Raw genomic sequence first — 21,142 nt, forward strand, 5'->3', positions numbered from 1 at the left:
CCTGATGAATGGCACTGTGATTATTTGGTCACCATGTCAACATAGTGGTCTCTTTATGACAAGAAAAGAAAGAATCATATACATGCTAAAAGGAGGACTCTAGCTCATTTGTGGGGTTAAAAAGAAACCCTGTCGAGGCTATGAATGCCTGCTGGCAGCAGTGGCTTTGCTTGTGGTATCAGAATATTATCTTACATTGCCAAATTCTCTTTATTCTATTACAAGCTATGGATTCGTTTCTATGGAAATTTCCCATTTGAGCAACACTCTTACAAGCCAACATGCATGCTAACTTATGTTATATATTCATTATATTATATTTGTCCAATCACTTCATGACAATCATTAATATTTATGGCCAATTATGCGTTTTTTATTAATACCACTTAAGGTGAAAATCTTTTGACATAATAATTTAAATATATATTTTTTATTTTTTGGCCATTTTACCTCTGATATGTGTATTGCTTTAATTGCTTTGTCATAAATCATGTCGTTTTTATAGATTAGTTTCTTGCATTTATGAATTACCAATTCGTTCTATTGATTTTCACATGGTTGGTAGAAATGGATTCCCTTTCCTCATTAGAGAGGGAATGGTCTGTGTGTGAACAACATGTGTGACAATTATGGATAATTGAGTGATAATTATTAAATTGATTTTTGGGTAAAGGATTGCATGATGATTTTGTATGCGTAATAATTATCAAAGTATTCCTAATTGGAGAAAAGACGGTGACCATTATGGATGGCATGTGGATTGATTATGAGCCTGCGTCAAATATCGATGATGATATAAATGACTTGACTGTATATGTTGTTAATTCCCAAAACAACGTCATTTTCCTGTTAAATGCTTTAATGTTCTTTGCTTTTGTTCTAAACTGTGAGAGAGCAATAGAAGTCCATACGAGTGAACTAGTCACAAGAAAACAATAGCCATGGGAGGTAGATCTATCCAAAATGAACCCAGAGTGCTCATGGTATAGGACTAGGCTCATGGAATTCTCGAGTGCGCTGGCTAGCTACAATATCTTAATAAATTGTAAGGATTTCACGAAGAAATGACACTCAAATTCTTGCAAAATTTGCAGAATAGTAGCACCACAATAAGAGGTTGAGACATAACAGTCTCTAAATTAGTCATCGCAAAAGTCACTGGACTTCCGACTAAGGGAACTGTTGATGCTTCGAAAATCGTTGCAACAACAATGGGGGATAACCACCCGGTCCGGACCTTAAAGCAGCTCCTTTTCCGTTTGGTGTGGTGGCTCTGACTGGTTTAACTAGGTCCAGTTACCTTCTCCCTATAGCTATTGGTTTATGATATATCTTTCACTACCAATAGTTAGGGATATCAGATCACTTCGTCTTGCTGATCAGGCAAGAGAATGACCCTTAAGCTGATTTGGGTTCAGCCAAGCCACAACTAAAGTTTTGCCTCCTTGAGGAGAGGACTTAAAAGAATGTAGAATTTACTCTAAATGAAAGCTTATTCTATGATGCAAGCAAAAGAAACTAATCTAAATCCTATCTTAATTAGGCATATATAAATATAACCCAATGAAGAGCAAGATAATTAAAGTATTGGGATTTAAATATGTCTTGTTTATAATGAATATCAAGTTAATGAAGTAGTTCAATTAACTTAATATTATGGTTACCAAAACACATCCTATTGAGACATCTTAACTGAAATAATAAACCAACAACATTCAGGAAGTAGTTGACAAAAATGATATTAATTATCAAATCAGTAAATCTAATAATTGAATAATGACATGTGGAAATAGTTCACAACACATTACCATTCAATAAATCAGTTTCATAAGACAGATTTCTGAGTAAGTAGTTACTCAAAAATCAGATTTTAATTCCTAAGAACAGAGATACCTAATAACAATATTGAGACAAATTACCCATGTTGACAATAGTGCACAAACATGAATAAAATGAAACATTCATGTTACCGTAAAAATGAAATTGATATTTGAAACAGTCGTATTAGAAAAACCAATTCATTGCATCCATTTCTCTGTCCGTGGTCTCCAACAACTCTTTACATTGCTTGAACTTCTACTTTCAAAGCTAAAGCCACAATAGTGCAAGCTTTGTCCTTCAGGCATAATTCAAGATACAAAAGGAAAATCCTCAATAATCCCTAGATCTAAGATTTTCTCTCCTCCCTCCTACAACTTTAAATTCTTATTACAGTATTGCTTTTAGAAATCTAAAATTGCAGAGGAGAGCAGCCCCTCACACATTCTCCAATCTATTATTTATACTATTTGCAAAGGAATTTTGGAGATGAGAGTTTGTTGAAGAGAAATCTGCCAAATACGATTTTATTTATTTGAAATTCCAATCTTTAATTGCTAGAGCCTTCTCATTGATTGAAATCCTTTTCTTCATATTTCTCCCACTGTTTTCCTGCAAAAAAAAAAATCAAAATAAATTAAGATGCAATGAAAATATCATTTCTGGTAATTAAATCAAATCCAATCAGATTCTATTTAAATAAATAATTGAAAATAAAATGTAAGATTTCAATTGATGCATGGGATGGTTGGATTGGCTAAAGATATTATTAATCAATGGATCTGCAATTAGAAGAGGCTTGGACAAATGAAAATGAAGAAAATAACTCAGAAAATTGATTTTGTTTCAAAATTCGGAGCTTGATCTTCTGCCTGATTTTTGACCCAATAAATGATTAAATCTGTTAGTGAAACCTCCTCAAAACTGTTCTCCTTGATTTTCTCTTTCCAACGAGCCGTCCTGGGCCTCATTTGGCCAAGTATAACTCAATCTATGAACCTCCAAAGTTGATGGATCAAATCTGATGTAAATCTGGAAATTCTGTTGCTGGGCTAAAAAGAGAATTTGAATTAAAATTTTAATCGTAAATTAGAATTCTAATTATCCAATAATTATTTCTAATTTAATTCTTAATTATGAACTAAACTAATTAATTAATAAACTATTATTAATTAATCTTAATCTAACTAATTAATATAATCTATTTATTTATAAACTAATTAACTTTAAATATTTAATAATTAAATTTTAATTTGATTAAATTAATTAAATTCTATATATTAAGTAATTTATCTAATTTAAAATTTAATATATTAAATATTTAAACATTATTTTAAACTAACTTATTCTCACCATACTATATTAAATATTTAAACACTTTAAACTAAACCTATTCTCACTTTATGTTAACACATAACCCATTTTAAAGCAACGTATGGAGAAAGTCAATGTTTTGACTTATCGGATCGGGAAAAGCTTTCGGTCGGGGCATAGAACTTATATGCATTGATGGTTCCCGATGCGATGGAGTAATCGCATCAAAACTCAAACAATTGAATCTTTAAACTTTTAGTTAATGCCCTTCAGTCCCTTTGTATCGGCGAATCGGGAGGATATGGTATCGGGGTTTTATTACAATGTGAAATCCCGATCCGATATCGCATCGGGGGTATGATGTATATCGGGACTTTTTTAAAATGTGTTCCGAACAAAACTTCCGATCCGATTAAAAGCCCCGATGCGATCGGAACAATTTTTATTATATATTTTTTTGTTTTAAATTTTAATTTAATTAAATTAATTATATTTAATATATTAATTAATTTAATTAATTTAAAATTTAATTTTAAACATAATTTTTTATTTTTGTTTTATTTTTATGAATATAAGTTTCTAAACTACAGCCACTTAGAAAATAAATGAAAATAATAAAAATAAACTACAGCCACTTGAATGTTTGGGTTTTTCGAGATTAGGATTTGATTTGGAAATTGGAGTGAATTTCTTAACAATCCCGATAATTAATGATTTGGCTGCATAACTAAAAATGGAAAAATGTTAGTAAAAACTCGCTATGGATTAATATTTAAAATGAATGCGTTATTAAACTAATTTATTTATAAAATGCAATATTGTAGATTTTATGCATTTTTAACCCAGGCTAGATAAAAGATGAGACTTTAAAGGAGTGTCATTTTCAAACCAGTGGACCAAATGAGGCGAAACAAGCGTCAATGTGAAGCTTATAAAAAATCGATTCTAACAAAGTAATCAAAACAAGAATACAAAGAAAACGAAAAATTAACAAAAGCGTAGGGCAATCAACTAAATAAAAATCCAAAAAGGTGTTTAGCCAAAATTTTTATAGAAAGGGTCTCCATTATTTGAGTTGAGCAAGTAAAAAATGGGGGGTTGTGTTTTTACCACAACAATGGCGACACACGGGAGAAGAACCAGTTATCTCTCTTTGATATGAATGAGATTTTCCTAAAATTAAAGTAAAAATAATTAAAGAAGAGAAAATTATTTTTGGAATACTTGACCAGGTTCATTAATCTGAATAAAAACAAGAATCATCTAACTGTAATTTTTCTTAAAACTTCTCATAAATTAAAATATTTCAAAACTCTATATCAGTTCTTAATTAGTTGTAGAGATAAAGCAGGGGTCACTTTACAGCTTAGCTTTCAAAATATATTCATTTGTCACAAGTAGAGCCACTGCTGTCAGCAAACATCTATAGTCTCGACAGGGTTACCTTTTAATCATCAATGGTTCAGAATCCCATCTCTTTAAAAATTAGTGATCTAGAAATAAATTCATATATATATGTTTTTTTTTTTTTTTTTTTTTTTTTTTTTTATTGTTATTTTTTAAGTAAATCTTAAAAGCCATTGTCCTGGTATGGTAGCGAGATAGTTGGCAATGCCATTCACTGGTTAAAATTGGGTTGAACACGCTGGCTCATGATGAGACCCCTTGTCTTATAATTGTTTGCAATCATAAGCCATTACCCTGGTTTGTTTAGCAGTGTTGGTAATGTCAACCTATTTTTCCCCTATGATCATGGTAAGCAGGCTCATGATGAGACCTCTTATCTTTTAAGTTTAAATATATTTCTGGATTATACTCTAGAAAAATAAGACTCTTTGGGATAGGGAGAATCATTGACTCCTTAAGAGTTAAGAATGACAATTTCAGAGTTAAAGGTGCTTTGCTGTAAAGTGTCTTTACTTGGTTAAAAATAACTTTTCTTGAGTGATAATAGAACTTTGAAAGATCGTAATGAAATTTTGAAATATCAAAATGATTACAATTTGATGAAAAAGAAAATTTTCAGATTTTATGATACTTTGTCAACTTCTCTTGATTGGTAATCTCTTCCTTAAGTATGTCTACCTCTATAATAAGAAAATCAAACTTTACTAAGAGATTTAAGAAAAAGCTAATAGGTGACTATTAACAATTTTTCTCCACGTATCCTGACCATTGTTAGGTAACAAATAGGCCTTCCATATAAATAATGGCAAAGTCACCAAAATCAAAACTGAAATCCAAAGGAAAAGAATTCTTATGCTAAAATGAGAAAAGAAATCAACAAACGAAATTAAAATGAAGAAATGTGAAAAATGAAGGAAAATCCAAGTTTCAAAAGACAAACTCAAAAAAGAATGCTTATACCAATGTCTGAACAATATGAAGAAAAAGAAAATAATCGTGTAATCAATCATTCTCATGTCGAGATTTGAGAAAATCATACCTTGCAGGGTTGTGAGTGTTTTAGGCTTTTTTTGATAGCAGCGACGATAAAATTTAGCCATAATGAAAACTTTATGTTTGACATTAATCTTCTTGTTTCAAAGCATCATCTTAATCATTTTCTAATAAAAGGAATGCTTAAAGAAACAAACTAAAGGTTCAGAAACTTCCTGGTATAGCTGTTTTGATGAAGATTATCGTTGCTTCTTGAAATAAAGCCAGGAGAAGAGTATAAGACTTCGAAAATCTGATTCGGCAGAGGATTGAAAGCTTCAAATGGAGAACTGCAAAACAGATTTTTTTATATCAGCAAAAACAAAACTGAAACTAAAGTAACGAAATGGAAATTAATGAAAGTGGGTACATGAATCTTACCATTGGATAATTTCTTTTGATCTTACCTGAAAGGTATCAGTTTCTCCAAACTAGCTGACTTCTTATTTTAATTAACATTAAAAACATGAAGAAGTCAAACTAACCAAAATCCTGTAACCCAAAATCATTATTTATTTTATTTAAACTAAAGCAAGCAGTAAAATGTAAAAATGGAATGCTTAGTGCTCAAGGGAGTTGAAATTAAAACAAATGCATCAGAAATGAGAATGAGAATTTGCAGTAATGACTGTTTCTCAAAATATTATAAGTTTTATATAAACTCCATGATTTTATAAATTGTTCAGAATCAAGACCAAATCCAAGATAATAAAATTTAAATATGAAGATAGAGAGGTCTCGAATTCCATTATAATTATGGAATTATATATTTAAAACTTAAATGTATGAGAAATCAAAATGGTTTAAATATGTTGCAAATTGGTCATTAACTGCTTTCTTACCATAGTGGTTACCCAAGCTCATTTTTCAAAATAACACATTGTCGTATCGCATGATTCACATAACATGTTTTATCACCAGGCTTCAAGTTTAATTTGCAAAACTTCACCTTTATTGCTATGCCATATATCGATTAAATGTTAATGGCTCAAAGGCATGCATTAGAAGCTATCGCATCGGTGGTTGAAATATCAGATTGCAGATATGAGAACATGCGAAGAAAATATGTGCGATGAGATGTAGTAATCACACTATTGAAGAGTTGTTATATTGCGAATCAGGGACAGTCATGCTGTAATTCTCAGATCGCACGCCGCATCTCACGATTTGTATTTTGCACATTGCACATTGTGCATTGAAAATTTGGAATAGTGATATGGCCATAAAAATGTGATGAAGCGATTGTGATATCGGTGTTTCGGAATATCGGAGAATAATCATGCTGGAAATGCCAATATCGGCGATGTGATGGATGATGTAGCAAATCGGCAATCGGCAAACTTTGGGTACCCGATGTAACACAATATGATTCTTGCGATGCCGATATGCGATGAAGAGTGGACCCGATAAATTTATGATGAGATTTTAATAACATATCGGATCCGAGACATCGACCCTTTTAAAGTTGTGCTCCTACCATTATTGTGATTAAACGGACGCGATATTTTTTATGAATTTGATTTGAATTTCATATCGGGTCCGGAATTATGTATTCATCGCAATATCGGTAAAGTCGTTTATTGGAGATCAGTGATTCATGATCATGGAAGTATACTTCACTTGCAAACCTCTGATATGCGAAATGCGATATGGCATATGAGTGAGGTAATACATCGAAGATCTTTTATTAGCAATATGAAAATCAGGTTGAAACATTTCAGACATGAATCTTACGATAATGTTTTAAATTTCACTTGGGTTTTCTAATGAATGAAAGCAAAGCTACAAAAATGCTTAAATTCTAATGAATCAGAAATAAAATTTCCCTGAACCTGTTGCAAATTTGAAATGGGTTTACTGCTTACTTCAAGTTTTGAAAACAAAATGAAAACCTGTAAATAAAACATAACATAAAAAATAAAATAAAAAATAAACTAAGGAAAAGATAAACTAATAAGAGATGAGAATGAGCTTGCAAATGCGTACTTGGAAGGAAATTGTTTGCAAATTTTACCTTATGAATCTTGAAATTCTTCCTTTGATTTATCAAAATTTTTTCTTCGTTTAAAATCATCTCATTATTTATTCTAAATCTAAGTGTGCAATCAGCTTAAATAAAATATATTTATTCATGTTCAGGAAATATAAAATTTACCAGAAATAAATATAAAAATAGGCTCCCCGTTTGAATTTAAACAACAATTTATTATCTCTGCTTGTTCTGAATAATTTGAGAAGAATCCGTATTGTTATAGCGACTGTTCAGTAATACCTTTAGTAAATGAATATGATGCGTTTTGTAGCATCAAATAATAAACTAAAGATCAGAATGGAATAAAGCCACTAATTGTGGAAAAATATCAAAACAGATTTGAAGGTGTGCACACAGCAGAATGGACATCCTTAACAAATTTCGAGGAAGATAATATGAACTTCATATGGTTACTGTGAAAGGTTAGACTGACTAATAATGATTGAATTAGAATTAAGCTTATGATAGAAAGTCATACATTTCATGGGATAATGGGATCATGAAGCTTTTATATCCTCATATCCTTACCGTATAAATTTCAAAAGAAAATCTTAGAAGGAAATCCTAAAATGAAGAAAAGTGGCTTTGAGGCAATCGATACCAAGTGCAACTTTTAATTGAATTTAATGAAGACATTATTCAAAATAGACAGAGTAGAGGTATTGTTGTAGTCATTTTCTCATTTTAATTGCTGCATGTATGTACAATTCAAATGTTAGTAATAAAAATACAAATCTAATTAAACTAAGAAAATTAAATATGTAATCAGAATGTACAGTTATTGTTAGCAAGTTGATTAAAATCTCCTTCTCTTGAAATTTTCTTTCCAATTCAATATCAATTGGATCACAAAAATCTGGATGGCTTTCCATTAATGATTTGGAAACTTTCAAAAGAGGAGGTGACAGGCCGAATTGTGGATATGAGTTTTCAAATTCAAAGGCCTGAAAAAATTGTTAGTGTTATGTACAAATGTTAAGTTATTAACAATATTCTTTGAGGGAAAAATTTCCAAATATTTTCCAAATGAATTAATGAAAAATGGATGAAAATCTTTCAAATGAAATGGAAAATTATTAATTGAATTGAATTGCTGGCCAGATTGCAAAAATACATTCTCTTGTTGATATTGCCTTTGAAAAAATAGAAGCTCTTGATGAAACATTAGCATTGATTGAAATTGAAATATTGATATCTTTTGATGCTCATGATTATAATATGAAACTTCAATTTCCCAATCGGGCAATGCATCAATTGAGTGTTTGATAGTAAGGTGTTCAATATGCCAGCGAAAAGTGTGAAAATTTTGCAAAATAAAATCATAAAATAAATCTAAGTTTAAACAAAATAACTGTGAAAGAAAAACTAAAATGAAATCACTATTTTTACAACTAATGTTACAGCACAATTGGGATTGTTTTGAAATAATTTCTCTTTCACAAGGATTGGCTAGAATTATGAAATTTGGGTAATTTCGAATTCCAACTTGTGAAATAGAAAACAAATTATGATTATGAATAGGAATGGGAGTTTGATCCTCATATGAATCATAAATTGGAATGTTTTCTTGAATGGTGAAATCATGAAGATAATTTGCTGCTCTAAAATGAGGATTAGTTGGGATAATTCCTAAATTGAAGCGTTCTTCATCCTCAGATGTTATTTGAATTTTATCATGAGGATTCTCTTGAGAAGAATAAAAATCAACATCCTTAATGTCAGAGTAATCATCATAAATGACCTCACAAGATTGCGTGGAATTCCCTTCGATTTCATCGAATATACCAAAACAAGGAGGAACAAAAATCTCATGTTCATTAGTGGCAAAAGAATGATCAATTATTGTTTCTTTATCTTGATAAAAATTTAATGGTAATTCATTTAAATCATCCTCTTTAATTTCTGAAATATCATTAATACCAAGAGGAAAAATATTACCATCATTGAAAATATCAGGATAAAGGGAAAAATGTGAAACTGAAACAATGCATTTAAAACTGTCTTTGTTTGAGAACTCTTGTGCATTATGCTCATTGTAAATTTCATATTGCAGATCATTCCTTTGCGTGCGTATGATTTCTTGAAGAACGCTGCTTTGCTTCTCTGATTTTGGCATTTGCTCATCATGGAGAAATTCAAAAATTTGTACAGCAGTTTGCATTTTATTTACTTTGATTGCTGCTTGTACTTGTTGATTTGCGATTTGATTTTCCGAATTTACTTCAAAGTAGCTTTCATATTTCAAGGCAACTTTTTCTCCAAAATTGTTGTTGTTGTCTTCTTGCATTTGAATGGAAATATTTTCCAAGCTTTGTACAACCACTTCATCACAATTTATTTGGACATCCATATTGAGATTCTCATTTATATTGTAATGGGATGGAACAAAGCTTGAATTAATTTCATATGGATTGGGAATGGGTGGAAGAGAACAAATATATTCAAACCAATCTAATGATTCTTCTTCCGTAGGTTTATCTTCGTCTTTAAATCTTAAGAAATTCAAATTAAATCGAATACTAAAATTATTAACAGACTCATTTTCGAACCTACGTAGATATTCAATTTCTTCACATACCTGTTCATAATCATAGCTATCGAATTTACAAATGAAAATTGTAACAAATTGATCCCAGTGTTTGGCCAATTTAGTGTGATATAAATTGCTATTTATAATGTCAACCCGGGGTTCGTAAACTAACGAACTGAAGTGTAAGTTATATGTACTAGATAACCATTTCCTTAGTCTTTTGTCGTTTTTAGTTTTTTTAAGTTTGTTTTTGGATTTATCTTTCCCTAATGTGAGATGATGAAAAGGTGATAAAGCAAGTGAAATATGGATGATTATGGTGATCTCTAAGTGGTTTTTCAAAACTTAAAAGAAAGAAAGCTTTAGAATAACTGCAATGAAATCAATTCTTAAAAAGAAATAAAGACATCAAACAATGAACTAATGACATTGGCCCAGTATCTTTGTTGCTGAATGAAAATGAAAATGAAATCTACACTAAATTCAATTAAAAGTAAGAACAACTAATCCACACTATTTCAACTCTTCAACTCAATTTTCCTTGTGAAAAGATATCATGAAATGTTAAGCAATGTGAAATCTAAAAGAAGTTAAACTGCATAAAAGAAACTAATCACACTGCTTTAACTTTCTTGACCTTTTGCCTTTCAGCTTAATTTACCCTGTGAGAAACAGTCATGAACAAGTCAAGCAATGTGAGATCTAAAGCAAACTAAATCAAGCTATAATGAGTGATATTCTGGTTCCTAATAAAGTTATTTGACTATAGAAAGGAACCGTTAACAGATGAATAGCATGATACCTAAGAGCAGGAAATAAATGTACAACTTAAGGAAATGACAGTACTGGAAATCAAACTTCAGAAAACAAGAGTCAGCGACAAAGACAAGATGATCTCGTATGCCAATAGTTATAAAAAGAAAAGGTGAAAAATTGCCCCGGGCTGCCTAAGAAAACCTGCAAAAACATTGATCACTTGTAACCATAAAAGAGCAGCAATGAAAATGTAAATCAACAGAAATCAAAAAGCTTTGTTATGTACAGCTAATATACATGATGAAATAAAACGCAGCATTTAAATGACAACTGTACAACTAATATACATGAACAGAAAAAAAATAATGCAAGAGTTAAAAGACAACTGTACAAGGCTTCAGTGAGTAGGGGCCCTCTACCACTTCAGCCGATTCAACGAACAACTACAAGCTTAAGTTTAAACCAGTCTTCTCATATATTAAACAGCAACGTAAAAGTGCAGTGGGGAAATACAACAACTTCGAATTACATTACAAACGATTAACTTTTATAGAGTTCATGGACGCGTTATTTATAAGGAAAGAAGGCTAAACAGATTAACTAAATCTACGTTTTTAACCACGCTGCCAGAGACACGTAAATCCTCTTCAGCCCGGATCTAGGTAACTGTCATCATGTTTATTAAATCTGAGAGGTATGGTTGTTGGATTCATGCTATCAGGATGTCTTCGTGGCTAAGGACTATGCCACGTAGCTTCACGTGCTCAAAAACAGAGCTACGCAGAGCCGTGCCACCGCTGAACACTTCCGTTGAGTATCATTTAACCCTTGTTTGACCGCGGTCTTTTATGGCCGTGCTGGAAGATATGGAGGGACACATTCCATGTCCTTGACTCCTGTAACTTGCCCATGTGGCTCATTTCTTCAGAGGACACCTGTAGCATGGTGTTTGACAAAACGGCTGCGGAATCGTGTGCTGGGTGCAGAAACCTGGGTCGGCTGCGGAAACCTGTGTCGGCTGCGGAAACTGAGAAGCTTCCGCAGCTGTCTGAACAAAATTCTAAACCAAACAACAGTCATTAGCATAGTTAGAAAACCATGTCAAAAGATCTTTTTTTAAACTAAAATACAATGATTTAATCAACTTGGTGGATGAAATGAGTGGAAAAAGAAGGCTGGGAGGGTGTATAGGAAGGTGCAGGTTCGAGGCTCAACATACCCCCACTGTGAAGGTGTTGCATGTCCTCGTGCAACCAAAACTTAGTTATTTTCTCTTAATCCATATGCTCTGAGGCTTCTGCAAGAACATCTAGCCCTCTTCTCTTTCTCTTTGATGCTAAAATGGTCCTTGGTTTCCTGACTAGACATTTGAACTTAAGATTAATCAATGCCCTGCTCAACTTTTTACACTTTTTCTTCAGCTTCATGTTCTTCTTTTGCCACAGTCCTAAATGGAGCATAGTGTTATCATGGACAATCTTGTCTACCTTACTCTGCTCTTTGAGTGCTTCGTTTTCCTGTTTGATGTGCCTATTTAGGACTTCCAATTCAAACACTTCCTGTTTTAAAGACTGTACTTGTGCATCAAGTGGCAAGGTGGTGCTTGGTCCTGCAGCTGATTGTTCCAAGGACTCTAGGTAGTTATATGCTTCTTGCTTATTAGAATCTACCTCAGGTGTCTTTCTCGGCCTGAACTCAAATTCTGGTGAAGGAGGACTGCTTTCTCTTTCCAGCTGAAAAGGGCTTTCCTCACGTGGAGGACTTGGCTCAATGCTTGGCTGAGTTGGAGATGTCTCAAGTGTTTCTTTATCTAATCAATAAAGTGAGACTGTTTTTCTTGGGTTACACTCTTCTTTCCTTTTAGCCTACTGCTCCTCCTCACGTGTGGACTAGTGCTCTTTTCCTGTGCACTCTGTTTTCCTTTTTGTTTCTTTGTTATAACAGCAGCTTGAAGATCTATTAATCTCTCTGACAGAGGTTGATAATCTTCTTCTATGGATTGCTCAGGGGATGGATAGGTTTCTTGAATGGTTATTTTGCCTTTGTCCTTCTTCTGTTTCTTGTTTTTAGCTCCCTCCTCTTCTTCTTTCTGAATAGTTTCCTGAATGTCTATTATAGGAGAGTCTTGGGCTATAATATTCTTTTCTTTCCTCCTACTTCTCTTTGGAATTTTTGGGGAACTACTTCTAGAGGTTCAGTCAGTTCTTGGAAGTGGTTTCTTTTCAAAAACTTTTCCCGAGTATCCTTAGTGTTTTTCAACTGATCTTCAATAAGGATTTTTATGAACCCGTGATGGTAAAGATGGGGTTCAATATTGCCTACGTGTTTTTGAACAGTAGAGCTCATTTTCTTCAAGCTTGATAACAGAAAATAAGGCAAATTAAGGGTATAACCTTCCATAAAATTCATCATTAGCCTGGCATGATACATGTACATGGTACCAAAACGACCCTCGCATGTGATAAATTTCTGGATAAGTAATAACAGAGTGGGCCATTCTTATTTTATTGCATGCACAGGGATTCCTTTTGTAAATACAGAGGTATCCATACCTGGGTTTTGGAGCATGATTCTCCATCCTTGATCGTCCACACTTCTGTTTTTGAACCACCTTTCACCTTCTTGTGGGAGACTTGTTGCAGCTGCTATTGTGGCCTCGGTCACTGTAAATTTTAAGTCACCTATCTCCACTGCGTGTCCATTAAAGGACCATGCAAAGGCTTTAGTCACTTCTTTGTTATAGCCCCTGAAATTTTGAATGAATCTCAGCCACCTTACTTTCTTCAACAACTCTTTCGTTTGAGGATAACCCTCCAGATATTTTGGTCCTTCCGGTTTAGCTCTTAGTAGTTTTCCCATTCTCGGCTTTAAATTCCGACTGAAAATTCTATTGCGTATGAAGGTTCAGGAAAAATGGGCTGATTACAGGATTCTTAGGGTAACTAGAGTGGCCGTAATCAAAGTTCAGGATGTATGTGGTGACTGTAGCCAAGGTTTGGAGCAAGCTGTAGTGGATGCAGCGGAAATGGAGAACAGGAAATGGTATGAGTACCGAGGGAGTAAAGGGTAAGCAACAGTAACGAGTTCAACATCGAATGCATGCAGGAATGAAGTGATAAATGGGCAGAATAACGGCTGAGTCCTTTTGAATCGGATGACTTGCGCACACGTCTCAGCAGACGGCTGCGGAAATTATGGTGAAGGAGAGCCGTAGTACAGTAGGTCACGTCTCCAAAGTACGACCAATAAATGGGAGAGCAGTCCATCTCGAGTTTAAATTGAGAATGATCATGGGACTGTTAGAAATGAATAAGGTGTGTGGAATGACGTCGGTGGAAGAGGAGTGGTATGGGGCTTGCCGTATCAAATCATTGCATTTAGTGGAACTTGCCATGGTTTAATAACTATGCATAATAATGACATTGAATTGTTATTTGGTAGAGATTTTTTATCATACCTTTGGAAGTTTATCATTTCTTGATTAAGGCTTCTGACCCATTATTGTTCTTTGATCTTGAAGATGCCCCATGTCTTTGCTACACCAACCTTTGACTGTGATTTATTTTTGAAAACAGAGTGACGCCGGCTGTAGAGACAGAGTGATGCTGGCTGCGGAAATCGTTTATGGCTGTGGAAACTAGTTCTGGCTGCGGAAATGGTTTCCAGCTGCGGAAACTAAGACAACACCCCTTTAACTGCACAAAGATAGTTAGAGAAGAACTAACTAAACAAAATAGTCTTGAGAGGGACTTTTATTGATGGAATGAAATGAAATGAAATAAGTGGAATGAGATGGAAATGAAGTGGAGTGAAGGTGGAGATGAAAATGAGATGGATGAACTGAAATGGCAAATGAGGTGGAGTGAAGATGGAAAGAGAGAGATTTTTTTTTTTGGAAAATATAGAGTGTCAGGTGCCCCTGATTTTCACTCTACATTTTCTGTATAAGTCTGCCAATCTATGATTGGTTTTCAGGCTTATACAAAAGATTTTTTTTTCTTTTTTTTTTTTTTTTTTTTTTTTTTCAACTGAAAGAAACAAAGACTACGCTGATGGAGGAGAAGGATTCCTCTCCACCAGCCTCACTGCAGAATTTTCTTGAAACATTTTGACAAAGTCCTCTTTTGAGAGTGGCTTATGATAAATTTTCAATCAGTGGCCATTCACAATGAGAGGAGTTTGAAACTCATCAATGGTCTTGACTCGAACTGCTCCATTGCTAAAGACTTCGTCAATCTCATATGGTCCAAGCCAATGAGTCTGAAATTTTCCTTTGAAGTCTTTAAACTTGGAATCAAACAGTAACGCTCAATCTCCTTTTGAAACATTTTCTCTTTGATATATCTGTCATGCCACTTAGTTCTTTGGTGTTGAACTAGATCAGTCCTTAAAATTGCATCTTGTCTTATTTCATCTAGCTCATTCATCTGCTCCATTCTGTGCTTTTGGGCTTCTGATAGATTCATCCCCAACTGAACTGCCATCTTGAAAGTCTTGACTTGAAACTCAATGGGGAGCAGGACTTCTTTCCCATAAACAAGTTCATAGGGAGAATGTCATGTTGTGTTCCTCCATGTAGTTCTATAGGCCTATAAGGCTTCAGGAAGCCTTTCTGCCCAATCTCTTCTATGGAGATGAACAGTTTTGGTGATGATGCTCTCAAGAACTTTGTTTGTAGATTCCACTTGACCATTTTCTTGCGGATGGTACGGAGTAGATTTTTTGTGCTTGATTTTGTATTCTTCCATCAGCTTCTCCATCAAGTTAGATGTAAATTGACTTCCCTGATCTGTCACAATTTCTCTTGGGACACCAAAACGAGTAAAAATATCCTCAAAAAGAAATTGAACAACTGAATTTTCAGTGGCAGAAGGCAATGCCTTGGCTTCTACCCATTTAGTGACATAATCAGTGCAAACCAATATATATTTCTTTTGTCTAAATGGTGGATTAATAGGTCCAATGAAATCTAAAGCCCATTTTTTGAAGGGTTCGATGAGTACCTGTGGCTGTAATGGCATTTCATTTGAAAGAGTCGGTCTCCCAACTCTCTGGCAGCTGTCACACCTTCTAACATATTGTTTTGCATCTTTGAAGAGAGAAGGCCAATAATATCTTAAAGAAATGATTTTATAGGCCGTCCTCTTGTCAGCAAAGTGTCCACCACATGGTTCATCATGACATGCCTTAAGGAAGTCAGGCATTTCATCTTCCCGAACACATCTTCTGATCACACAATCTAGCCCTGTTTTAAACAATTCATTAGAAATCCATGAATAATTTGAACTCTACTCAATAATTTTCCTTTTCTCATTAGGAAATAAGTGTGGAGGTAGCTTCCCTGTAACCAAATAGTTAGCAATATTTTCATACCAAGGAGTTTTAGTAGTTACTGCAAACAAATATTCATCTGGAAACTTATCCTCTACAGGAGAATCTTCGTTAGTATTTTGGATTCTAGACAAGAAATCAGCTACTGTATTTTGTTTCCCTGGTCTATCTAACATAGTAATATTGAATTCAAGTAAAAGTAAAAGCCATCTTGTAACTCTGCCATTAGTAACAGGTTTGTTCATGAGATATCTCATTGCAGAATGATCAGTATGGACAAAAGTTTCATAGCCTGTTATATAATGTCTAAACTTGTTGATTGCATGAACAACAGCTAAGAACTCTTTTTCAGTCATAGTATAATTTAACTCAGTAGGAGTCAAATTTTTACTGGTGTAGTAAATGGCATAAGGAACTAAATCCTTTTGACCCAACACAGCTCCTAGAGCTGTATCTGAAGCATCTGTAGAAATATGGAAAGGAAGTTTCCAATTTGGCCCTCTCAAAATGGGTGCTTCAGATATTCTTGTTTTCAAAGTTTCAAATGCAGATTGACAGTCAGGATCCCAATTGAATTCACAGTCTTTTGTAAGTAATTTGAAGAGTGGAGATGCTATTTTGGTGAAGTTTTCAATAAATCTTCTATAATATCCAGTAAATCCAAGAAAACTTCTAACATCTTTTTGACAATTTGGAATAGGCAACTTGGAGATGACTTCAACTTTTGATCTATCAACTTTAATCCCATCTCCTGAAATATGATGTCCTAAAACAATCCCTTCAGTAAACATCATAAAACATTTTTCATGACTTAATGAAAGGTTTGTTTCTTTACATCTTATAAGGACTTTTTCCAAATTTTCTAATGCCTCTTCAAATGAATTACCATAAACTGTAAAATCATCCATATAGACCTCTACACAATCATGAATTAGATCAGAAAAGATTCCTAGTACTGCCCTTTGAAATGTTGCGGGTGCATTACATAATCCAAAAGGAAGTACTCAGTAAGCAAAAGTTCCCCATGGACAGGTAAATGTGGTCTTGTCCTGATCTTCAGGTGCTACCTGAATCTGATTGTAACCATTAAAACGATCGAAAAATGAGAAATACTTTTTGCCTGCTAAAGTATCTAATACCTGATCAATAAAGGGTAAAGGAAAGTGATCCTTCAAAGTTGCTTTGTTCAATTCCCTGTAATCAATGCAAACCCTCCATTTACCATTCTTTTTAGGTACTATAACCAAAGGAGAAACCGACCGGCTATCTGAAATGGGGTAAATGAAGTTTACATTAAGTAACTTTTGGAGCTCTTCTTTCACTATCTCCCTAAGGTTTGGATTCATCCTTCTTTGAGGTTGTCTGATTGGTCTACTGTTTTCCTCAATGTAGATGTGATGAATGCAAGTCTTAGGGTCAATACCTTTCATGTCGGTATACTCCCATGCAAATGCAGTAGAATGTTTTTGCAAGATTTTGGTTAGCTCTTCCTGTTGTGATTTTTCCAAGTTTCTGTTGATATTCAATGTTTTTCCTGGAAAAATCTCAATGGCAGAACTACCAAATTCTTCCATAGAGAAAAGAGACATTTGTCTAGATGATAGACACTCAATGTCAGAATCCAATTGAAATTGTGTGTGGTCATATTCTGAAGATGGTTCAAAGTTTTCTAATGTGTTCAGAATTTGACTATCTTCACTGATCTCAGAAATGGTAAAGACAGGTTGTATAGTATCTTCATCATCAACCCACTCATTATCTCCTATTTCTGTAATTGATTTTGCTGGAGGATACAGATTGAACTTCTTTGTCGAATTACCATCAGAAATATACATATCCCCAGACCTACAACCGATAAAAGCATCAGCTGTCGCTAGCCAAGGTCTTCCTAAAATAAGAGGATGTCCTCCTAGATTACTCTTGGGAGTTAAAATCATGAAATCGACTGGATATTCCCAAGAGTCTAAGGAGACTGGAATGTCTTCTAATACACCATCTGGTTTGATAATTGATCGATCTGCAAGTTGCAGTAAAGTAGGTGTAAAGAGAAGATTAGGAAGTTTTAGCTGTTCCATAGTCTGTCTACTCATGATGTTGATAGCAGCCCCTAAATCAATCAAAGTATTTGGTATTTCTACCCCATTGATATGTGTTTTGACAATTGGACTACTGGGATCTACATATTTCTGCATAGTAATTTTTCCCATCATGATATCTGCAATTTTCCCTACCAGGTGGGTTCTTCTGGTATCTCTTGGTTTCCTTCCTGGTCTTTTAAGACTCAACTCCTTTATTTTTTTCGCTGGAATAGGAATTTCTTTAATGGCTTGTAACAAGGGAATCTTGATACAGACATTCTTCAATTCATCTAGAAAATTATAGTCAGGCAACCAAATTTGTTTTTCCACTCCTTTGTCGATTTGTAATCTTTCAGGAAAAGGAGGTGTGGATAAAGATGCAGGTTGCTCAACTATGGGAGTTGTGGGGGTTAATTCTTTTTCTTTTTCTTTTTGAGTGTTTGGGTTTTGAAGAGATGCTTCAGAACCCTTATTGGCTTCAAGAGAATCTTCCTCAAAAATGCTTTGCTTTTGAGCATTTATAGAAGGCTTATCTAGGACTCTACCTGATCTGAGTTGTACTTCATTGAGAGGAACAATCATATAGGCAGGAAATTGTTGACCTTCCATCATGTAAGCATTTTGAGGGTTTTTGTTATTGGGGTTCGGCAATGGCTGAGAAGGAAGTTGATTTGACTTTTGTTGGAATGGAAGCAAGAGTTGAGAATTTGGATTCTGTTGAGAAGGTTGTGGTTGTTGTGGAAATGAAAATGATAGTTGTGGATTTTGATTTGGAAGTTGTGGAGCCTGTTGGTTTTGAAAAGATGGGGGATATTGGTAAAATTGAGCAAATCTGCCATAAGGATTTTGCATACCTTGTACCCATTATTGAAAAGGATTTTGAGGTTGGGACCAAGGTTGTTGCCAAGGATTCCAATTTGGTGGGGGTTGAAAATTCATAAAGTTGCTAAACCCTTGATTTTGTTGCCCCTGCCAAGGTCTCCTTGCAACAAAACAGAGAGATTAGATTGTATTTGGATCTTCTTGAAAGACAGCTTTGAGCCCAAGAATTGAAGGACAATCCTTGGTCTCATGATTCTCTGAACAAATTACACATGTTTCTACAACTTTTGCATCCAAGGGACATTCCCTTAGAGCATGTTTCTTCCTACACTTTGGGCAAAAGATGGCCAAAGCCTCAGCTTCTGCTTTCTACTTATTGTGAATCTTAAGGGTGTCTAGTTGCTCGCTAAGACTCCCTAAGATGTCAGTTTTGAATTTGTTATCACCCAGGTTGTTCCCTATGACTCCCAAGGGAATACAGCCGGGGTAACCACTAACCAAGCTTTGGATTACAGTCTCTAGCGAAACTGTAATCAGAGAGGGCTCTCTCTTTAAGATTTATCTCTGTTTTGTGAGGATTTTAGGCTAGTTATGAAGTGAGGGTTTGGTTTGAATTTTGGTTGAATGATATCTTTCAATACCTAAGATGTAGTGTTCAGACAGTTGTAATTCATTGGGCAATGGAGTCTAGAGCTGTGAATTGTTTGAAATGCTTAAGTGGGAGTGTTCAGACTGCAGGGCCTATTGGGTATTCAAACAAACAAACTTAAAACTGTGGTGATGATGTACGATTAGCCAATGGAAAGAAATTAAGAATTTCCCACTAAGCTAGTGGTGTGAAATCGAAGTATATTGCACAGGAGCAAACTTGAATTCCTGAAACAAGGGTCACTGTGAAAGATATATTCTGAAAGTGCAGCAATTAAGAATTACACTTATCATGATTATAACTGAAGAAGAACATTCATTAACAACATAGATTGAGCTCAGGGTATTTCATGAATAAATCCTGAAGCTATTCTTTTTCTTTGCTGCTAAATACTAGAACTTAGAAACATGTATGGATTGTAAAAGACTGAAACACCTAACAAAGAGAGTTACAGAAGACTTATTGTATTGTGAGATGCACAGGGATCCTGCAACTTTTAACAAACACCATGAACGCATTCAAACAGCTCAGAACTTGAGAGATTCCATCACTTCTTTTATTAAACTCTAAATAAATTACAACATAGGATCTCTTCAAGAGGAAATCAACAACCCCTGCAAGCTTATGCGAGGGGGAATTTATACAATCGGTTCCAAAATATCTGAACCGCTGAGTTATCTGATAATTAAATACGTTACCAACTTTTACAAAATATCGGAAAAGCAGTTACTGCTGCTATTAATACAAAATGAATGCCCTTTAACTTTGTCAGGAGTCTTCTTGACCTTTGGAGGTTACTGAGTCGGTTTGAAGTTTTCTCATTAATGCTGAATGGTTTGGCTTTATGCTTTGCCATGCTGTATCTTTCTCGGCCCTGCTGTCTGCAGCTGTCACTAATGCTTTAGTGGCCGGATCTTTCTGCTGAGTTTGCTCAGCCCATTCCTCTCTCATCCACCGTGTATGCATCACTTTTTCTGAAGGTGATGACTTATGTTTTTTGCTGAAAACTGTATTGGAAGCCTTTAGATTTACAGTATCTTCTGTATCATGCTAGTCCACCATTCCTGACTGGGCAACTGATGTCTCAAAATTTCCTCCAAGGTCTCATCTGCCTCTGTATATTTGTAGAAGTTTGGAGGCACATCAAACAAGTGTTTGATCTCATTCATTATAAAAAACAGGTTTTCTACCCTGTCATAAAGGCTTTTTCTAGATGCTGGCCCTGTTTCCTCTGAGGTGCTGGGTGTTTCTTTGATCTGATTGGCAGCAAATGTATTGACCCTTTTAGCATATACCTCATGTAAAATTAGGCTCCCTGCGCTGTTCAATAAGCCTGGAAGACCTTTGCTTTCTAGTACTGCAAATTTCTCCAA

Source organism: Pinus tabuliformis, chromosome 7, assembly GCF_031772625.1.
Source record: "Pinus tabuliformis cultivar Carrire ecotype Pingquan chromosome 7, CPIR1, whole genome shotgun sequence".
Classification (NCBI taxonomy): domain Eukaryota; kingdom Viridiplantae; phylum Streptophyta; class Pinopsida; order Pinales; family Pinaceae; genus Pinus; species Pinus tabuliformis.